The sequence below is a fragment of the Scyliorhinus torazame genome, chromosome 5, assembly GCF_047496885.1.
Source record: "Scyliorhinus torazame isolate Kashiwa2021f chromosome 5, sScyTor2.1, whole genome shotgun sequence".
Lineage (NCBI taxonomy): Eukaryota > Metazoa > Chordata > Chondrichthyes > Carcharhiniformes > Scyliorhinidae > Scyliorhinus > Scyliorhinus torazame.
In genome coordinates, this window is record NC_092711.1 from 185312032 (window position 1) to 185329468 (window position 17437).

Below are 17437 nucleotides of genomic sequence, written 5' to 3' on the forward strand. Positions count from 1 at the left end.
TCCTATCTGCGTGATTCTCACCCCCAGAGCACAACAATGTATGCAGTGTAGAAAGATTGGTCACGCTAAGTTGCCCCAAATTTCGCATTTTAAAAGAAGCATGGAAACAATTTCAAATGGACTTCCATGTCTGAAAAGCACTTTGGGGTGGCGGTGGTGCTGGAAGGCGGTGTATTAATTCGAAGATTTCATTCTTTCTCATTTCCAAACCCGGTTTATTGACCCCACTGATCAGGGTATGATGTCCTTGAAGCCATAAAATCCATGTTCCTCATAGTTGAAAACACTTCAAACAAATCTCCCTTGGTTTCCTGCAGTATAATTTCTCGTAGCTCATCCGGATATGACTATTGTCCAGTAGGACAGCCAAATATTCTCCACTCATCGTTTAACTTTTTTTTATTTCGGTTTGCATCTTGTTACGCGCCCATCCATCGCGATCAGGCCGTTGCCATTGTCGGTCCGTGACTCTGAGCAGATTTTTCGTTCAGGGGCCTGAGAGGAGCTTGTCATGTTTAAAGTGCGGTAATTCATTGTACATGAGGGGGATCAAACAAACTAGCCTCACACTCGGAAAGAAGAGCTTTATGCGCTCACAAAGCAGCACCTGTGAGATGAACAAAGCTGTATGGTAAAAGACACAGTTTGAGCGGCGACTCAGCCGGTGGAATCGCGAGCATGGGTTCAACAAGCAGCATTAAAATGGACCTGCGCCCGACGTGGTGCTCGAACACACGACCCTAAAATTAAGAGACTCATGTTCGACCTAGTGAGCGTGCCGGAAACATTAAGGATTTCAAATTACATCAAACATCGCAGTGACATAACTGGCTGATTGCAGCGAATGTGAAGAAACATGCCTCCCAGAAGCCCATGGGTTCAAACCTCTCCACTCAATTATCAATAACATTATTCACAGCTTCCGAACCAAAGCGCACCTCCTTGAAACTATTGTGACCCAGTTTCCACACGAATTATTCCACGTGTTTAACATTTTCTCTTTTTGTGTCAGCATTTTCAGACGAAACTATCTTTAACAGTCGCCAGAAAGTGAATTGCAATCCTGACAGAGAAAAACGTTAAACACGTTCTGTACCAATAATTCCATGGGGATAATTTTCAGATTTACAGCAGTGTACTTTTTCCGAAATGAAAGAATTTTACGGTGAGAAGATATAGAATGTTAGTGTCAAATTTATTGCTGGCCTAGTTACACTCACTCAGGTTCGAATGAGCAGCTCAGAGGTTCAGTGAGTGGGCTGTATTAGACCGTCGTGATCGTGGGCCTGTGCTCAGTGTAATGGGATGCTTGTCCCGGATTGTCGTATGTTGTGTCCCAGGGATGAGCAGTAGCCCACTGATTGAAGCTGCAGTTGGCACGCTCTGATTCCAGCGGATGAATGGACATTACAGAGGCGGAATATTGCTGCTATTCTGATTTTCCCAGTCATACAGTGCAGTGGTGGACGAGGGATCTATTGAGTTGTTCATTCTAACTGAACCAAACTCTGTTCATTTGTCAAAACTGTTCAATGTTGTCTGATTCCTGTGTCGTGCAATTTGCAATTTGTTGTCAAACAATCAGTTACTTCCGTGTGAACTCACTGTAACACAGTGCAGCTGATACAGTTTTTGCGATTGGTTCTTAGTTGCAATGTCCCAAATGCTGTTCTGGAAAAGGGAGACAAGCCGAAAGAACAATAGGAGCATACCCCGTCCCTGGGTGGTCTCGAACCACCAACCTTTCGGTTAACAGCCGAACGCGCTAACCAATTGCGCCACAGAGACTTGGACATGTGCGCTCCTCAAGCTAGCTGAAACGAGGGTGTCAGTCACTGATAGCTTCACATTCCGACTCGCGGAATGACAATTATTTCCATCAGGTTTCTTTTTCCAAAGTAAATAGTGGGGCAGACATTTTGGACACATGTGTTCAGTCTGATCATTCCCACTGCAGAGGCATGTATGCCAGCGGGCACAAGCTCTCCTGCAGCCGCTGCCATCCATCTGGGGACTTAATGATGTCCCATCACATTGCTCAGCCATTGAATTGCAAATCTGAGAGACAAAGAATGGAATCCACAGAGAAGTAGATTCGCACTGGCGGAGCTGGTTTCCCATGTTTGAGATTTTAATCTGTGGTCCCACTGCCCGGTAGATGTCACTGTTTTGCAGGGAGCAGGGAGCCGTGTCCTATCCAACTCCTGTCCATAGAACACGATAGCAAGAATAGATTCTCTCCTCATTATAGTGGTGCAGTTTGTGGAAGCTGTTCCGTTTCTTGCGACAGTGAATGCACTTCCTATCTGCGTGGTTTTCACCCCCAGAGCACACAATGTATGCAGTGTAGAAAGATTGGTCACGCTAAGTTGCCCCAAATTTCGCATTTTAAAAGAAGCATGGAAACAATTTCAAATGGACTTCCATGTCTGAAAAGCACTTTGGGGTGGCGGTGGTGCTGGAAGGCGGTGTATTAATTCGAAGATTTCATTCTTTCTCATAACCAAACCCGGTTTATTGACCCCCACTGCTCAGGGTATGATGTCCTTGAAGCCATAAAATCCATGTTCCTCATAGTTGAAAACACTTCAAACAAATCTCCCCTTGGTTTCCTGCAGAATAATTTTTCGTAGCTCATCCTGATATGACTATTGTCCAGCAGGACAGCCAAATATTCTCCACTCATCGTTTAACTTTTTTTTATTTCGGTTTGCATCTTGTTACGCGCCCATCCATCGCGAACAGGCCGTTGCCATATTCGGTCCGTGACTTTGAGCAGATTTTTCGTCAGGGGCCTGAGAGGAGCTTGTCATGTTTAATGTGCGGTAATTCATTGTACATGAGGGGGATCAAACAAACTAGCCTCACACTCGGAAAGAAGAGCTTTATGCGCTCACAAAGCAGCAACTGTGAGATGAACAAAGCTGTATGGTAAAAGACACAGTTTGAGCGGCGACTCAGCCGGTGGAATCGCGAGCATGGGTTCAACAAGCAGCATTAAAATGGACCTGCGCCCAACGTGGTGCTCGAACACACGACCCTGAAATTAAGAGACTCGTGTTCTACCGAGTGAGCGAGCCGGAAATATTAAGGATTTCAAATTACATCAAACATCGCAGTGACATAACTGGCTGATTGCAGCGAATGTGAAGAAACATGGCTCCCAGAAGCCCATGGGTTCAAACCTCTCCACTCAATTATCAATAACATTATTCACAGCTTCCGAACCAAAGCGCACCTCCTTGAAACTATTGTGACCCAGTTTCCACACGAATTATTCCACGTGTTTAACATTTTCTCGTTTTGTGTCAGCATTTTCAGACGAAACTATCTTTAACAGTCGCCAGAAAGTGAATTGCAATCCTGACAGAGAAAAACGTTAAACCCGTTCTGTACCAATAATTCCATGGGGATAATTTTCAGATTTACAGCAGTGTACTTTTTCCGAAATGAAAGAATTTTACGGTGAGAAGATATAGAATGTTAGTGTCAAATTTATTGCTGGCCGAGTTACACTCACTCAGGTTCGAATGAGCAGCTCAGAGGTTCAGTGAGTGGGCTGTATTAGACCGTCGTGATCGCGGGCCTGTGCTCAGTGTCATGGGATGCTTGTCCCGGGTTGTCGTATGTTGTGTCCCAGGGATGAGCAGTAGCCCACTGATTGAAGCTGCAGTTGGCACGCTCTGATTCCAGCGGATGAATGGACATTACAGAGGAGGAATATTGCTGCTATTCTGATTTTCCCAGTCATACAGTGCAGTGGTGGACGAGGGATCTATTGAGTTGTTCATTCTAACTGAACCAAACTCTGTTCATTTGTCAAAACTGTTCAATGTTGTCTGATTCCTGTGTCGTGCAATTTGCAATTTGTTGTCAAACAATCAGTTTCTTCTGTGTGAACTCACTGTAACACAGTGCAGCTGATACAATTTTTGCGATTGGTTCTTTGTTTCAATGTCCCAAATGCTATCTGGAAAAGGGAGACAAGCAAAAAGAAAAATAGGAGCAAACCACGTCCCTGGGTGGTCTCGAACCACCAACCTTTCGGTTAACAGCCGAACGCGCTAACCAATTGCGCCACAGAGACTTGGCCAGGAGTGTTCCTCAAGCTAGCTTAAACGAGGGTGTCAGTCACTGATAGCTTCACATTCCGACTCGCGGAATAACAATTATTTCCATCAGGTTTCTTTTTCCAAAATAAATAGTGGGGCAGACATTTTGGACACATGGGTTCAGTCTGATCATTCCCACTGCAGAGGCATGTATGCCAGCGGGCACAAGATCTCCTGCAACCGCTGCCATCCATTTGGGGACTTTATGATGTCCCATCTCATTGCTCAGCGATTGAATTGCAAATCTGAGAGACAAAGAATGGAATCCACAGAGAAGTATATTGGCAGGCACTGGCGGAGGTGGTGTCCCATGTTTGAGATTTTAATCTGTGGTCCCACTGCCCTGTAGATGTCACTGTTTTGCAGGGAGCAGGGAACCGTGTCCTATCCAACCCCTGTCCATAGAACACGATAGCAAGATTAGATTCTCTCCTCATTATAGTGGTGCTGTTTGTGGAAGCTGTTCCGTTTCTTGCGACAGTGAATGCACTTCCTATCTGCGTGATTCTCACCCCCAGAGCACAACAATGTATGCAGTGTAGAAAGATTGGTCACGCTAAGTTGCCCCAAATTTCGCATTTTAAAAGAAGCATGGAAACAATTTCAAATGGACTTCCATGTCTGAAAAGCACTTTGGGGTGGCGGTGGTGCTGGAAGGCGGTGTATTAATTCGAAGATTTCATTCTTTCTCATTTCCAAACCCGGTTTATTGACCCCACTGATCAGGGTATGATGGCCTTGAAGCCATACAATCCATGTTCCTCATAGTTGAAAACACTTCAAACAAATCTCCCCTTGGTTTCCTGCAGAATAATTTCTCGTAGCTCATCCGGATATGACTATTGTCCAGCAGGACAGCCAAATATTCTCCACTCATCGTTTAACTTTTTTTAATTTCGGTTTGCATCTTGTTACGCGCCCATCCATCTCGATCAGGCCGTTGCCATTGTCGGTCCGTGACTCTGAGCAGATTTTTCGTTCAGGGGCCTGAGAGGAGCTTGTCATGTTTAAAGTGCGGTAATTCATTGTACATGAGGGGGATCAAACAAACTAGCCTCACACTCGGAAAGAAGAGCTTTATGCGCTCACAAAGCAGCAACTGTGAGATGAACAAAGCAGTATGGTAAAAGACACACTTTGAGCGGCGACTCAGCCGGTGGAATCGCGAGCATGGGTTCAACAAGCAGCATTAAAATGGACCTTCGCCCGACGTGGTGCTCGAACACACGACCCTAAAATTAAGAGACTCATGTTCGACCTAGTGAGCGTGCCGGAAACATTAAGGATTTCAAATTACATCAAACATCCCAGTGACATAACAGGCTGATTGCAGCGAATGTGAAGAAACATGCCTCCCAGAAGCCCATGGGTTCAAACCTCTCCACTCAATTATCAATAACATTATTCACAGCTTCCGAACCAAAGCGCACCTCCTTGAAACTATTGTGACCCAGTTTCCACACGAATTATTCCACGTGTTTAACATTTTCTCTTTTTGTGTCAGCATTTTCAGACGAAACTATCTTTAACAGTCGCCAGAAAGTGAATTGCAATCCTGACAGAGAAAAACGTTAAACACGTTCTGTACCAATAATTCCATGGGGATAATTTTCAGATTTACAGCAGTGTACTTTTTCCGAAATGAAAAAATTTTACGGTGAGAAGATATAGAATGTTAGTGTCAAATTTATTGCTGGCCTAGTTACACTCACTCAGGTTCGAATGAGCAGCTCAGAGGTTCAGTGAGTGGGCTGTATTAGACCGTCGTGATCGTGGGCCTGTGCTCAGTGTAATGGGATGCTTGTCCCGGATTGTCGTATGTTGTGTCCCAGGGATGAGCAGTAGCCCACTGATTGAAGCTGCAGTTGGCACGCTCTGATTCCAGCGGATGAATGGACATTACAGAGGCGGAATATTGCTGCTATTCTGATTTTCCCAGTCATACAGTGCAGTGGTGGACGAGGGATCTATTGAGTTGTTCATTCTAACTGAACCAAACTCTGTTCATTTGTCAAAACTGTTCAATGTTGTCTGATTCCTGTGTCGTGCAACTTGCAATTTGTTGTCAAACAATCAGTTACTTCCGTGTGAACTCACTGTAACACAGTGCAGCTGATACAGTTTTTGCGATTGGTTCTTAGTTGCAATGTCCCAAATGCTGTTCTTGAAAAAGGAGACAAGCCGAAAGAAAAATAGGAGCAAACCACGTCTCTGGGTGGTCTCGAACCACCAACCTTTCGGTTAACAGCCGAACGCGCTAACCAATTGCGCCACAGAGACTTGGACATGAGCGCTCCTCAAGCTAGCTGAAACGAGGGTGTCAGTCACTGATAGCTTCACATTCCGACTCGCGGAATGACAATTATTTCCATCAGGTTTCTTTTTCCAAAGTAAATAGTGGGGCAGACATTTTGGACACATGGGTTCAGTCTGATCATTCCCACTGCAGAGGCATGTATGCCAGCGGGCACAAGATCTCCTGCAACGGCTGCCATCCATTTGGGGACTTTATGATGTCCCATCTCATTGCTCAGCGATTGAATTGCAAATCTGAGAGACAAAGAATGGAATCCACAGAGAAGTAGATTCGCACTGGCGGAGGTGGTGTCCCATGTTTGAGATTTTAATCTGTGGTCCCACTGCCCTGTAGGTGTCACTGTTTTGCAGGGAGCAGGGAACCGTGTCCTATCCAACTTCTGTCCCTCGAACACGATAGCAAGATTAGATTCTCTCCTCATTATAGTGGTGCAGTTTGTGGAAGCTGTTCCGTTTCTTGCGACAGTGAATGCATTTCCTATCTGCGTGATTCTCACCCCCAGAGCACAACAATGTCTGCAATGTAGAAAGATTGGTCACGCTAAGTTGCCCCAAATTTCGCATTTTAAAAGAAGCATGGAAACAATTTCAAATGGACTTCCATGTCTGAAAAGCACTTTGGGGTGGCGGTGGTGCTGGAAGGCGGTGTGTTAATTCGAAGATTTCATTCTTTCTCATTTCCAAACCCGGTTTATTGACCCCACTGATCAGGGTATGATGTCCTTGAAGCCATAAAATCCATGTTCCTCATAGTTGAAAACACTTCAAACAAATCTCCCCTTGGTTTCCTGCAGAATAATTTCTCGTAGCTCATCCGGATATGACTATTGTCCAGTAGGACAGCCAAATATTCTCCACTCATCGTTTAACTTTTTTTTATTTCGGTTTGCATCTTGTTACGCGCCCATCCATCGCGATCAGGCCGTTGCCATTATCGTTCCGTGACTCTGAGCAGATTTTTCGTTCAGGGGCCTGAGAGGAGCTTGTCATGTTTAAAGTGCGGTAATTCATTGTACATGAGGGGGATCAAACAAACTAGCCTCACACTCGGAAAGAAGAGCTTTATGCGCTCACAAAGCAGCAACTGTGAGATGAACAAAGCTGTATGGTAAAAGACACAGTTTGAGCGGCGCCTCAGCCGGGGGAATCGCGAGCATGGGTTCAACAAGCAGCATGAAAATGGACCTGCGCCCAACGTGGTGCTCGAACACACGACCCTGAAATTAAGAGACTCGTGTTCTACCGAGAGAGCGAGCCGGAAATATTAAGGATTTCAAATTACATCAAACATCGCAGTGACATAACTGGCTCATTGCAGCGAATGTTAAGAAACATGCCTCGCAGAAGCCCATGGGGTCTAACCTCTCCACTCAATTATCAACAACATTATTCACAGCTTCCGAACCTAAGCACACCTCCTTGAAACTATTGTGACCCAGTTTCCACACGAATTATTCCACGTGTTTAACATTTTCTCGTTTTGTGTCAGCATTTTCAGACGAAACTATCTTTAACAGTCGCCAGAAAGTGAATTGCAATCCTGACAGAGAAAAACGTTAAACCCGTTCTGTACCAATAATTCCATGGGGATTATTTTCAGATTTACAGCAGTGTACTTTTTCCGAAATGAAAGAATTTTACGGTGAGAAGATATAGAATGTTAGTGTCAAATTTATTGCTGGCCGAGTTACACTCACTCAGGTTCGAATGAGCAGCTCAGAGGTTCAGTGAGTGGGCTGTATTAGACCGTCGTGATCGCGGGCCTGTGCTCAGTATCATGGGATGCTTGTCCCGGGTTGTCGTATGTTGTGTCCCAGGGATGAGCAGTAGCCCACTGATTGAAGCTGCAGTTGGCACGCTCTGATTCCAGCGGATGAATGGACATTACAGAGGCGGAATATTGCTGCTATTCTGATTTTCCCAGTCATACAGTGCAGTGGTGGACGAGGGATCTATTGAGTTGTTCATTCTAACTGAACCAAACTCTGTTCATTTGTCAAAACTGTTCAATGTTGTCTGATTCCTGTGTCGTGCAATTTGCAATTTGTTGTCAAACAATCAGTTTCTTCTGTGTGAACTCACTGTAACACAGTGCAGCTGATACAATTTTTGCGATTGGTTCTTTGTTTCAATGTCCCAAATGCTATCTGGAAAAGGGAGACAAGCAAAAAGAAAAATAGGAGCAAACCACGTCCCTGGGTGGTCTCGAACCACCAACCTTTCGGTTAACAGCCCAACGCGCTAACCAATTGCGCCACAGAGACTTGGCCAGGAGTGCTCCTCAAGCTAGCTTAAACGAGGGTGTAAGTCACTGATAGCCTCACATTCCGACTCGCGGAATAACAATTATTTCCATCAGGTTTCTTTTTCCAAAATAAATAGTGGGGCAGACATTTTGGACACATGTGTTCAGTCTGATCATTCCCACTGCAGAGGCATGTATGCCAGCGGGCACAAGCTCTCCTGCAGCCGCTGCCATCCATCTGGGGACTTAATGATGTCCCATCACATTGCTCAGCCATTGAATTGCAAATCTGAGAGACAAAGAATGGAATCCACAGAGAAGTAGATTCGCACTGGCGGAGCTGGTTTCCCATGTTTGAGATTTTAATCTGTGGTCCCACTGCCCGGTAGATGTCACTGTTTTGCAGGGAGCAGGGAGCCGTGTCCTATCCAACTCCTGTCCATAGAACACGATAGCAAGAATAGATTCTCTCCTCATTATAGTGGTGCAGTTTGTGGAAGCTGTTCCGTTTCTTGCGACAGTGAATGCACTTCCTATCTGCGTGGTTTTCACCCCCAGAGCACAAAATGTATGCAGTGTAGAAAGATTGGTCACGCGAAGTTGCCCCAAATTTCGCATTTTAAAAGAAGCATGGAAACAATTTCAAATGGACTTCCATGTCTGAAAAGCACTTTGGGGTGGCGGTGGTGCTGGAAGGCGGTGTATTAATTCGAAGATTTCATTCTTTCTCATTTCCAAACCCGGTTTATTGACCCCCACTGCTCAGGGTATGATGTCCTTGAAGCCATAAAATCCATGTTCCTCATAGTTGAAAACACTTCAAACAAATCTCCCCTTTGTTTCCTGCAGAATAATTTCTCGTAGCTCATCCTGATATGACTATTGTCCAGCAGGACAGCCAAATATTCTCCACTCATCGTTTAACTTTTTTTTATTTCGGTTTGCATCTTGTTACGCGCCCATCCATCGCGAACAGGCCGTTGCCATTGTCCGTCCGTGACTTTGAGCAGATTTTTCGTCAGGGGCCTGAGAGGAGCTTGTCATGTTTAATGTGCGGTAATTCATTGTACATGAGGGGGATCAAACAAACTAGCCTCACACTCGGAAAGAAGAGCTTTATGCGCTCACAAAGCAGCAACTGTGAGATGAACAAAGCTGTATGGTAAAAGACACAGTTTGAGCGGCGACTCAGCCGGTGGAATCGCGAGCATGGGTTCAACAAGCAGCATTAAAATGGACCTGCGCCCAACGTGGTGCTCGAACACACGACCCTGAAATTAAGAGACTCGTGTTCTACCGAGTGAGCGAGCCGGAAATATTAAGGATTTCAAATTACATCAAACATCGCAGTGACATAACTGGCTGATTGCAGCGAATGTGAAGAAACATGCCTCCCAGAAGCCCATGGGTTCAAACCTCTCCACTCAATTATCAATAATATTATTCACAGCTTCCGAACCAAAGCGCACCTCCTTGAAACTATTGTGACCCAGTTTCCACACGAATTATTCCACGTGTTTAACATTTTCTCGTTTTGTGTCAGCATTTTCAGACGAAACTATCTTTAACAGTCGCCAGAAAGTGAATTGCAATCCTGACAGAGAAAAACGTTAAACCCGTTCTGTACCAATAATTCCATGGGGATAATTTTCAGATTTACAGCAGTGTACTTTTTCCGAAATGAAAGAATTTTACGGTGAGAAGATATAGAATGTTAGTGTCAAATTTATTGCTGGCCGAGTTACACTCACTCAGGTTCGAATGAGCAGCTCAAAGGTTCAGTGAGTGGGCTGTATTAGACCGTCGTGATCGCGGGCCTGTGCTCAGTGTCATGGGATGCTTGTCCCGGGTTGTCGTATGTTGTGTCCCAGGGATGAGCAGTAGCCCACTGATTGAAGCTGCAGTTGGCACGCTCTGATTCCAGCGGATGAATGGACATTACAGAGGCGGAATATTGCTGCTATTCTGATTTTCCCAGTCATACAGTGCAGTGGTGGACGAGGGATCTATTGAGTTGTTCATTCTAACTGAACCAAACTCTGTTCATTTGTCAAAACTGTTCAATGTTGTCTGATTCCTGTGTCGTGCAATTTGCAATTTGTTGTCAAACAATCAGTTTCTTCTGTGTGAACTCACTGTAACACAGTGCAGCTGATACAATTTTTGCGATTGGTTCTTTGTTTCAATGTCCCAAATGCTATCTGGAAAAGGGAGACAAGCAAAAAGAAAAATAGGAGCAAACCACGTCCCTGGGTGGTCTCGAACCACCAACCTTTCGGTTAACAGCCGAACGCGCTAACCAATTGCGCCACAGAGACTTGGCCAGGAATGCTCCTCAAGCTAGCTTAAATGAGGGTGTCAGTCACTGATAGCTTCACATTCCGACTCGCGGAATAACAATTATTTCCATCAGGTTTCTTTTTCCAAAATAAATAGTGGGGCAGACATTTTGGACACATGGGTTCAGTCTGATCATTCCCACTGCAGAGGCATGTATGCCAGCGGGCACAAGATCTCCTGCAACCGCTGCCATCCATTTGGGGACTTTATGATGTCCCATCTCATTGCTCAGCGATTGAATTGCAAATCTGAGAGACAAAGAATGGAATCCACAGAGAAGTATATTGGCAGGCACTGGCGGAGGTGGTGTCCCATGTTTGAGATTTTAATCTGTGGTCCCACTGCCCTGTAGATGTCACTGTTTTGCAGGGAGCAGGGAACCGTGTCCTATCCAACTCCTGTCCATAGAACACGATAGCAAGATTAGATTCTCTCCTCATTATAGTGGTGCAGTTTGTGGAAGCTGTTCCGTTTCTTCCGACAGTGAATGCACTTCCTATCTGCGTGATTCTCACCCCCAGAGCACAACAATGTATGCAGTGTAGAAAGATTGGTCACGCTAAGTTGCCCCAAATTTCGCATTTTAAAAGAAGCATGGAAACAATTTCAAATGGACTTCCATGTCTGAAAAGCACTTTGGGGTGGCGGTGGTGCTGGAAGGCGGTGTATTAATTCGAAGATTTCATTCTTTCTCATTTCCAAACCCGGTTTATTGACCCCACTGATCAGGGTATGATGGCCTTGAAGCCATAAAATCCATGTTCCTCATAGTTGAAAACACTTCAAACAAATCTCCCCTTGGTTTCCTGCAGAATAATTTCTCGTAGCTCATCCGGATATGACTATTGTCCAGCAGGACAGCCAAATATTCTCCACTCATCGTTTAACTTTTTTTAATTTCGGTTTGCATCTTGTTACGCGCCCATCCATCGCGATCGGGCCGTTGCCATTGTCGGTCCGTGACTCTGAGCAGATTTTTCGTTCAGGGGCCTGAGAGGAGCTTGTCATGTTTAAAGTGCGGTAATTCATTGTACATGAGGGGGATCAAACAAACTAGCCTCACACTCGGAAAGAAGAGCTTTATGCGCTCACAAAGCAGCAACTGTGAGATGAACAAAGCAGTATGGTAAAAGACACACTTTGAGCGGCGACTCAGCCGGTGGAATCGCGAGCATGGGTTCAACAAGCAGCATTAAAATGGACCTGCGCCCGACGTGGTGCTCGAACACACGACCCTAAAATTAAGAGACTCATGTTCTACCGAGTGAGTGAGCCGGAAACATTAAGGATTTCAAATTACATCAAACATCGCAGTGACATAACAGGCTGATTGCAGCGAATGTGAAGAAACATGCCTCCCAGAAGCCCATGGGTTCAAACCTCTCCACTCAATTATCAATAACATTATTCACAGCTTCCGAACCAAAGCGCACCTCCTTGAAACTATTGTGACCCAGTTTCCACACGAATTATTCCACGTGTTTAACATTTTCTCTTTTTGTGTCAGCATTTTCAGACGAAACTATCTTTAACAGTCGCCAGAAAGTGAATTGCAATCCTGACAGAGAAAAACGTTAAACACGTTCTGTACCAATAATTCCATGGGGATAATTTTCAGATTTACAGCAGTGTACTTTTTCCGAAATGAAAGAATTTTACGGTGAGAAGATATAGAATGTTAGTGTCAAATTTATTGCTGGCCTAGTTACACTCACTCAGGTTCGAATGAGCAGCTCAGAGGTTCAGTGAGTGGGCTGTATTAGACCGTCGTGATCGCGGGCCTGTGCTCAGTGTCATGGGATGCTTGTCCCGGGTTGTCGTATGTTGTGTCCCAGGGATGAGCAGTAGCCCACTGATTGAAGCTGCAGTTGGCACGCTCTGATTCCAGCGGATGAATGGACATTACAGAGGCGGAATATTGCTGCTATTCTGATTTTCCCAGTCATACAGTGCAGTGGTGGACGAGGGATCTATTGAGTTGTTCATTCTAACTGAACCAAACTCTGTTCATTTGTCAAAACTGTTCAATGTTGTCTGATTCCTGTGTCGTGCAATTTGCAATTTGTTGTCAAACAGTCAGTTACTTCCGTGTGAACTCACTGTAACACAGTGCAGCTGATACAGTTTTTGCGATTGGTTCTTAGTTGCTATGTCCCAAATGCTGTTCTTGAAAAGGGAGGCAAGCCGAAAGAACAATAGGAGCAAACCACGTCTCTGGGTGGTCTCGAACCACCAACCTTTCGGTTAACAGCCGAACGCGCTAACCAATTGCGCCACAGAGACTTGGCCAGGAGTGCTCCTCAAGCTAGCTGAAACGAGGGTGTCAGTCACTGATAGCTTCACATTCCGACTCGCGGAATGACAATTATTTCCATCAGGTTTCTTTTTCCAAAGTAAATAGTGGGGCAGACATTTTGGACACATGGGTTCAGTCTGATCATTCCCACTGCAGAGGCATGTATGCCAGCGGGCACAAGATCTCCTGCAACGGCTGCCATCCATTTGGGGACTTTATGATGTCCCATCTCATTGCTCAGCGATTGAATTGCAAATCTGAGAGACAAAGAATGGAATCCACAGAGAAGTAGATTCGCACTGGCGGAGGTGGTGTCCCATGTTTGAGATTTTAATCTGTGGTCCCACTGCCCTGTAGGTGTCACTGTTTTGCAGGGAGCAGGGAACCGTGTCCTATCCAACTTCTGTCCCTCGAACACGATAGCAAGATTAGATTCTCTCCTCATTATAGTGGTGCAGTTTGTGGAAGCTGTTCCGTTTCTTGCGACAGTGAATGCATTTCCTATCTGCGTGATTCTCACCCCCAGAGCACAACAATGTATGCAATGTAGAAAGATTGGTCACGCTAAGTTGCCCCAAATTTCGCATTTTAAAAGAAGCATGGAAACAATTTCAAATGGACTTCCATGTCTGAAAAGCACTTTGGGGTGGCGGTGGTGCTGGAAGGCGGTGTATTAATTCGAAGATTTCATTCTTTCTCATTTCCAAACCCGGTTTATTGACCCCACTGATCAGGGTATGATGTCCTTGAAGCCATAAAATCCATGTTCCTCATAGTTGAAAACACTTCAAACAAATCTCCCCTTGGTTTCCTGCAGAATAATTTCTCGTAGCTCATCCGGATATGACTATTGTCCAGTAGGACAGCCAAATATTCTCCACTCATCGTTTAACTTTTTTTTATTTCGGTTTGCATCTTGTTACGCGCCCATCCATCGCGATCAGGCCGTTGCCATTGTCGTTCCGTGACTCTGAGCAGATTTTTCGTTCAGGGGCCTGAGAGGAGCTTGTCATGTTTAAAGTGCGGTAATTCATTGTACATGAGGGGGATCAAACAAACTAGCCTCACACTCGGAAAGAAGAGCTTTATGCGCTCACAAAGCAGCAACTGTGAGATGAACAAAGCTGTATGGTAAAAGACGCAGTTTGAGCGGCGCCTCAGCCGGGGGAATCGCGAGCATGGGTTCAACAAGCAGCATGAAAATGGACCTGCGCCCAACGTGGTGCTCGAACACACGACCCTGAAATTATGAGACTCGTGTTCTACCGAGTGAGCGAGCCGGAAATATTAAGGATTTCAAATTACATCAAACATCGCAGTGACATAACTGGCTCATTGCAGCGAAAGTTAAGAAACATGCCTCGCAGAAGCCCATGGGGTCTAACCTCTCCACTCAATTATCAACAACATTATTCACAGCTTCCGAACCTAAGCACACCTCCTTGAAACTATTGTGACCCAGTTTCCACACGAATTATTCCACGTGTTTAACATTTTCTCTTTTTGTGTCAGCATTTTCAGACGAAACTATCTTTAACAGTCGCCAGAAAGTGATTTGCAATCCTGACAGAGAAAAACGTTAAACACGTTCTGTACCAATAATTCCATGGGGATAATTTTCAGATTTACAGCAGTGTACTTTTTCCGAAATGAAAGAATTTTACGGTGAGAAGATATAGAATGTTAGTGTCAAATTTATTGCTGGCCTAGTTACACTCACTCAGGTTCGAATGAGCAGCTCAGAGGTTCAGTGAGTGGGCTGTATTAGACCGTCGTGATCGTGGGCCTGTGCTCAGTGTAATGGGATGCTTGTCCCGGGTTGTCGTATGTTGTGTCCCAGGGATGTGCAGTAGCCCACTGATTGAAGCTGCAGTTGGCACGCTCTGATTCCAGCGGATGAATGGACATTACATAGGCGGAATATTGCTGCTATTCTGATTTTCCCAGTCATACAGTGCAGTGGCGGACGAGGGATCTATTGAGTTGTTCATTCTAACTGAACCAAACTCTGTTCATTTGTCAAAACTGTTCAATGTTGTCTGATTCCTGTGTCGTGCAATTTGCAATTTGTTGTCAAACAATCAGTTACTTCCGTGTGAACTCTCTGTAGCACAGTGCAGCTGATACAATTTTTGCGATTGGTTCTTTGTTTCAATGTCCCAAATGCTATCTGGAAAGGGAGACAAGCAAAAAGAAAAATAGGAGCAAACCACGTCCCTGGGTGGTCTCGAACCACGAACCTTTCGGTTACCAGCCGAACGCGCTAACCAATTGCGCCACAGAGACTTGGCCAGCACTGCTCCTCAAGCTAGCTTAAACGAGGGTGTCAGTCACTGATAGCTTCACATTCCGACTCGCGGAATAACAATTATTTCCATCAGGTTTCTTTTTCCAAAATAAATAGTGGGGCAGACATTTTGGACACATGGGTTCAGTCTGATCATTCCCACTGCAGAGGCATGTATGCCAGCGGGCACAAGATCTCCTGCAACCGCTGCCATCCATTTGGGGACTTTATGATGTCCCATCTCATTGCTCAGCGATTGAATTGTAAATCTGAGAGACAAAGAATGGAATCCACAGAGAAGTATATTGGCAGGCACTGGCGGAGGTGGTGTCCCATGTTTGAGATTGTAATCTGTGGTCCCACTGCCCTGTAGATGTCACTGTTTTGCAGGGAGCAGGGAACCGTGTCCTATCCAACCCCTGTCCATAGAACACGATAGCAAGATTAGATTCTCTCCTCATTATAGTGGTGCAGTTTGTGGAAGCTGTTCCGTTTCTTGCGACAGTGAATGCACTTCCTATCTGCGTGATTCTCACCCCCAGAGCACAACAATGTATGCAGTGTAGAAAGATTGGTCACGCTAAGTTGCCCCAAAATTTCGCATTTTAAAAGAAGCATGGAAACAATTTCAAATGGACTTCCATGTCTGAAAAGCACTTTGGGGTGGCGGTGGTGCTGGAAGGCGGTGTATTAATTCGAAGATTTCATTCTTTCTCATTTCCAAACCCGGTTTATTGACCCCACTGATCAGGGTATGATGTCCTTGAAGCCATAAAATCCATGTTCCTCATAGTTGAAAACACTTCAAACAAATCTCCCCTTGGTTTCCTGCAGAATAATTTCTCGTAGCTCATCCGGATATGACTATTGTCCAGCAGGACAGCCAAATATTCTCCACTCATCGTTTAACTTTTTTTTATTTCGGTTTGCATCTTGTTACGCGCCCATCCATCGCGATCAGGCCGTTGCCATTGTCGGTCCGTGACTCTGAGCAGATTTTTCGTTCAGGGGCCTGAGAGGAGCTTGTCATGTTTAAAGTGCGGTAATTCATTGTACATGAGGGGGATCAAACAAACTAGCCTCACACTCGGAAAGAAGAGCTTTATGCGCTCACAAAGCAGCAACTGTGAGATGAACAAAGCTGTATGGTAAAAGACACAGTTTGAGCGGCGACTCAGCCGGTGGAATCGCGAGCATGGGTTCAACAAGCAGCATTAAAATGGACCTGCGCCCGACGTGGTGCTCGAACACACGACCCTAAAATTAAGAGACTCATGTTCGACCTAGTGAGCGTGCCGGAAACATTAAGGATTTCAAATTACATCAAACATCGCAGTGACATAACTGGCTGATTGCAGCGAATGTGAAGAAACATGCCTCCCAGAAGCCCATGGGTTCAAACCTCTCCACTCAATTATCAATAACATTATTCACAGCTTCCGAACCAAAGCGCACCTCCTTGAAACTATTGTGACCCAGTTTCCACACGAATTATTCCACGTGTTTAACATTTTCTCTTTTTGTGTCAGCATTTTCAGACGAAACTATCTTTAACAGTCGCCAGAAAGTGATTTGCAATCCTGACAGAGAAAAACGTTAAACACGTTCTGTACCAATAATTCCATGGGGATAATTTTCAGATTTACAGCAGTGTACTTTTTCCGAAATGAAAGAATTTTACGGTGAGAAGATATAGAATGTTAGTGTCAAATTTATTGCTGGCCTAGTTACACTCACTCAGGTTCGAATGAGCAGCTCAGAGGTTCAGTGAGTGGGCTGTATTAGACCGTCGTGATCGTGGGCCTGTGCTCAGTGTAATGGGATGCTTGTCCCGGATTGTC

The 17437-nt window shown here is 45.1% G+C and overlaps 7 non-coding genes across 7 annotated transcripts; all 7 read right to left on the bottom strand.

The window, feature by feature from the left end:
* Positions 1 to 1714: 1714 nt before the first annotated feature.
* trnan-guu (transfer RNA asparagine (anticodon GUU)) lies at positions 1715 to 1788 on the bottom strand. The gene has a single exon. It is a non-coding gene; the product is annotated as a tRNA-Asn (tRNA).
* Positions 1789 to 4013: 2225 nt separating this feature from the next.
* On the bottom strand, positions 4014 to 4087 carry trnan-guu (transfer RNA asparagine (anticodon GUU)). The gene has a single exon. It is a non-coding gene; the product is annotated as a tRNA-Asn (tRNA).
* Positions 4088 to 6318: 2231 nt separating this feature from the next.
* Positions 6319 to 6392, bottom strand: trnan-guu (transfer RNA asparagine (anticodon GUU)). The gene has a single exon. It is a non-coding gene; the product is annotated as a tRNA-Asn (tRNA).
* A 2226-nt stretch (positions 6393 to 8618) lies between these two features.
* On the bottom strand, positions 8619 to 8692 carry trnan-guu (transfer RNA asparagine (anticodon GUU)). The gene has a single exon. It is a non-coding gene; the product is annotated as a tRNA-Asn (tRNA).
* A 2225-nt stretch (positions 8693 to 10917) lies between these two features.
* trnan-guu (transfer RNA asparagine (anticodon GUU)) lies at positions 10918 to 10991 on the bottom strand. The gene has a single exon. It is a non-coding gene; the product is annotated as a tRNA-Asn (tRNA).
* A 2231-nt stretch (positions 10992 to 13222) lies between these two features.
* On the bottom strand, positions 13223 to 13296 carry trnan-guu (transfer RNA asparagine (anticodon GUU)). The gene has a single exon. It is a non-coding gene; the product is annotated as a tRNA-Asn (tRNA).
* Positions 13297 to 15521: 2225 nt separating this feature from the next.
* Positions 15522 to 15595, bottom strand: trnat-ggu (transfer RNA threonine (anticodon GGU)). Its single transcript has one exon. It is a non-coding gene; the product is annotated as a tRNA-Thr (tRNA).
* Between the last annotated feature and the right edge of the window lie 1842 nt (positions 15596 to 17437).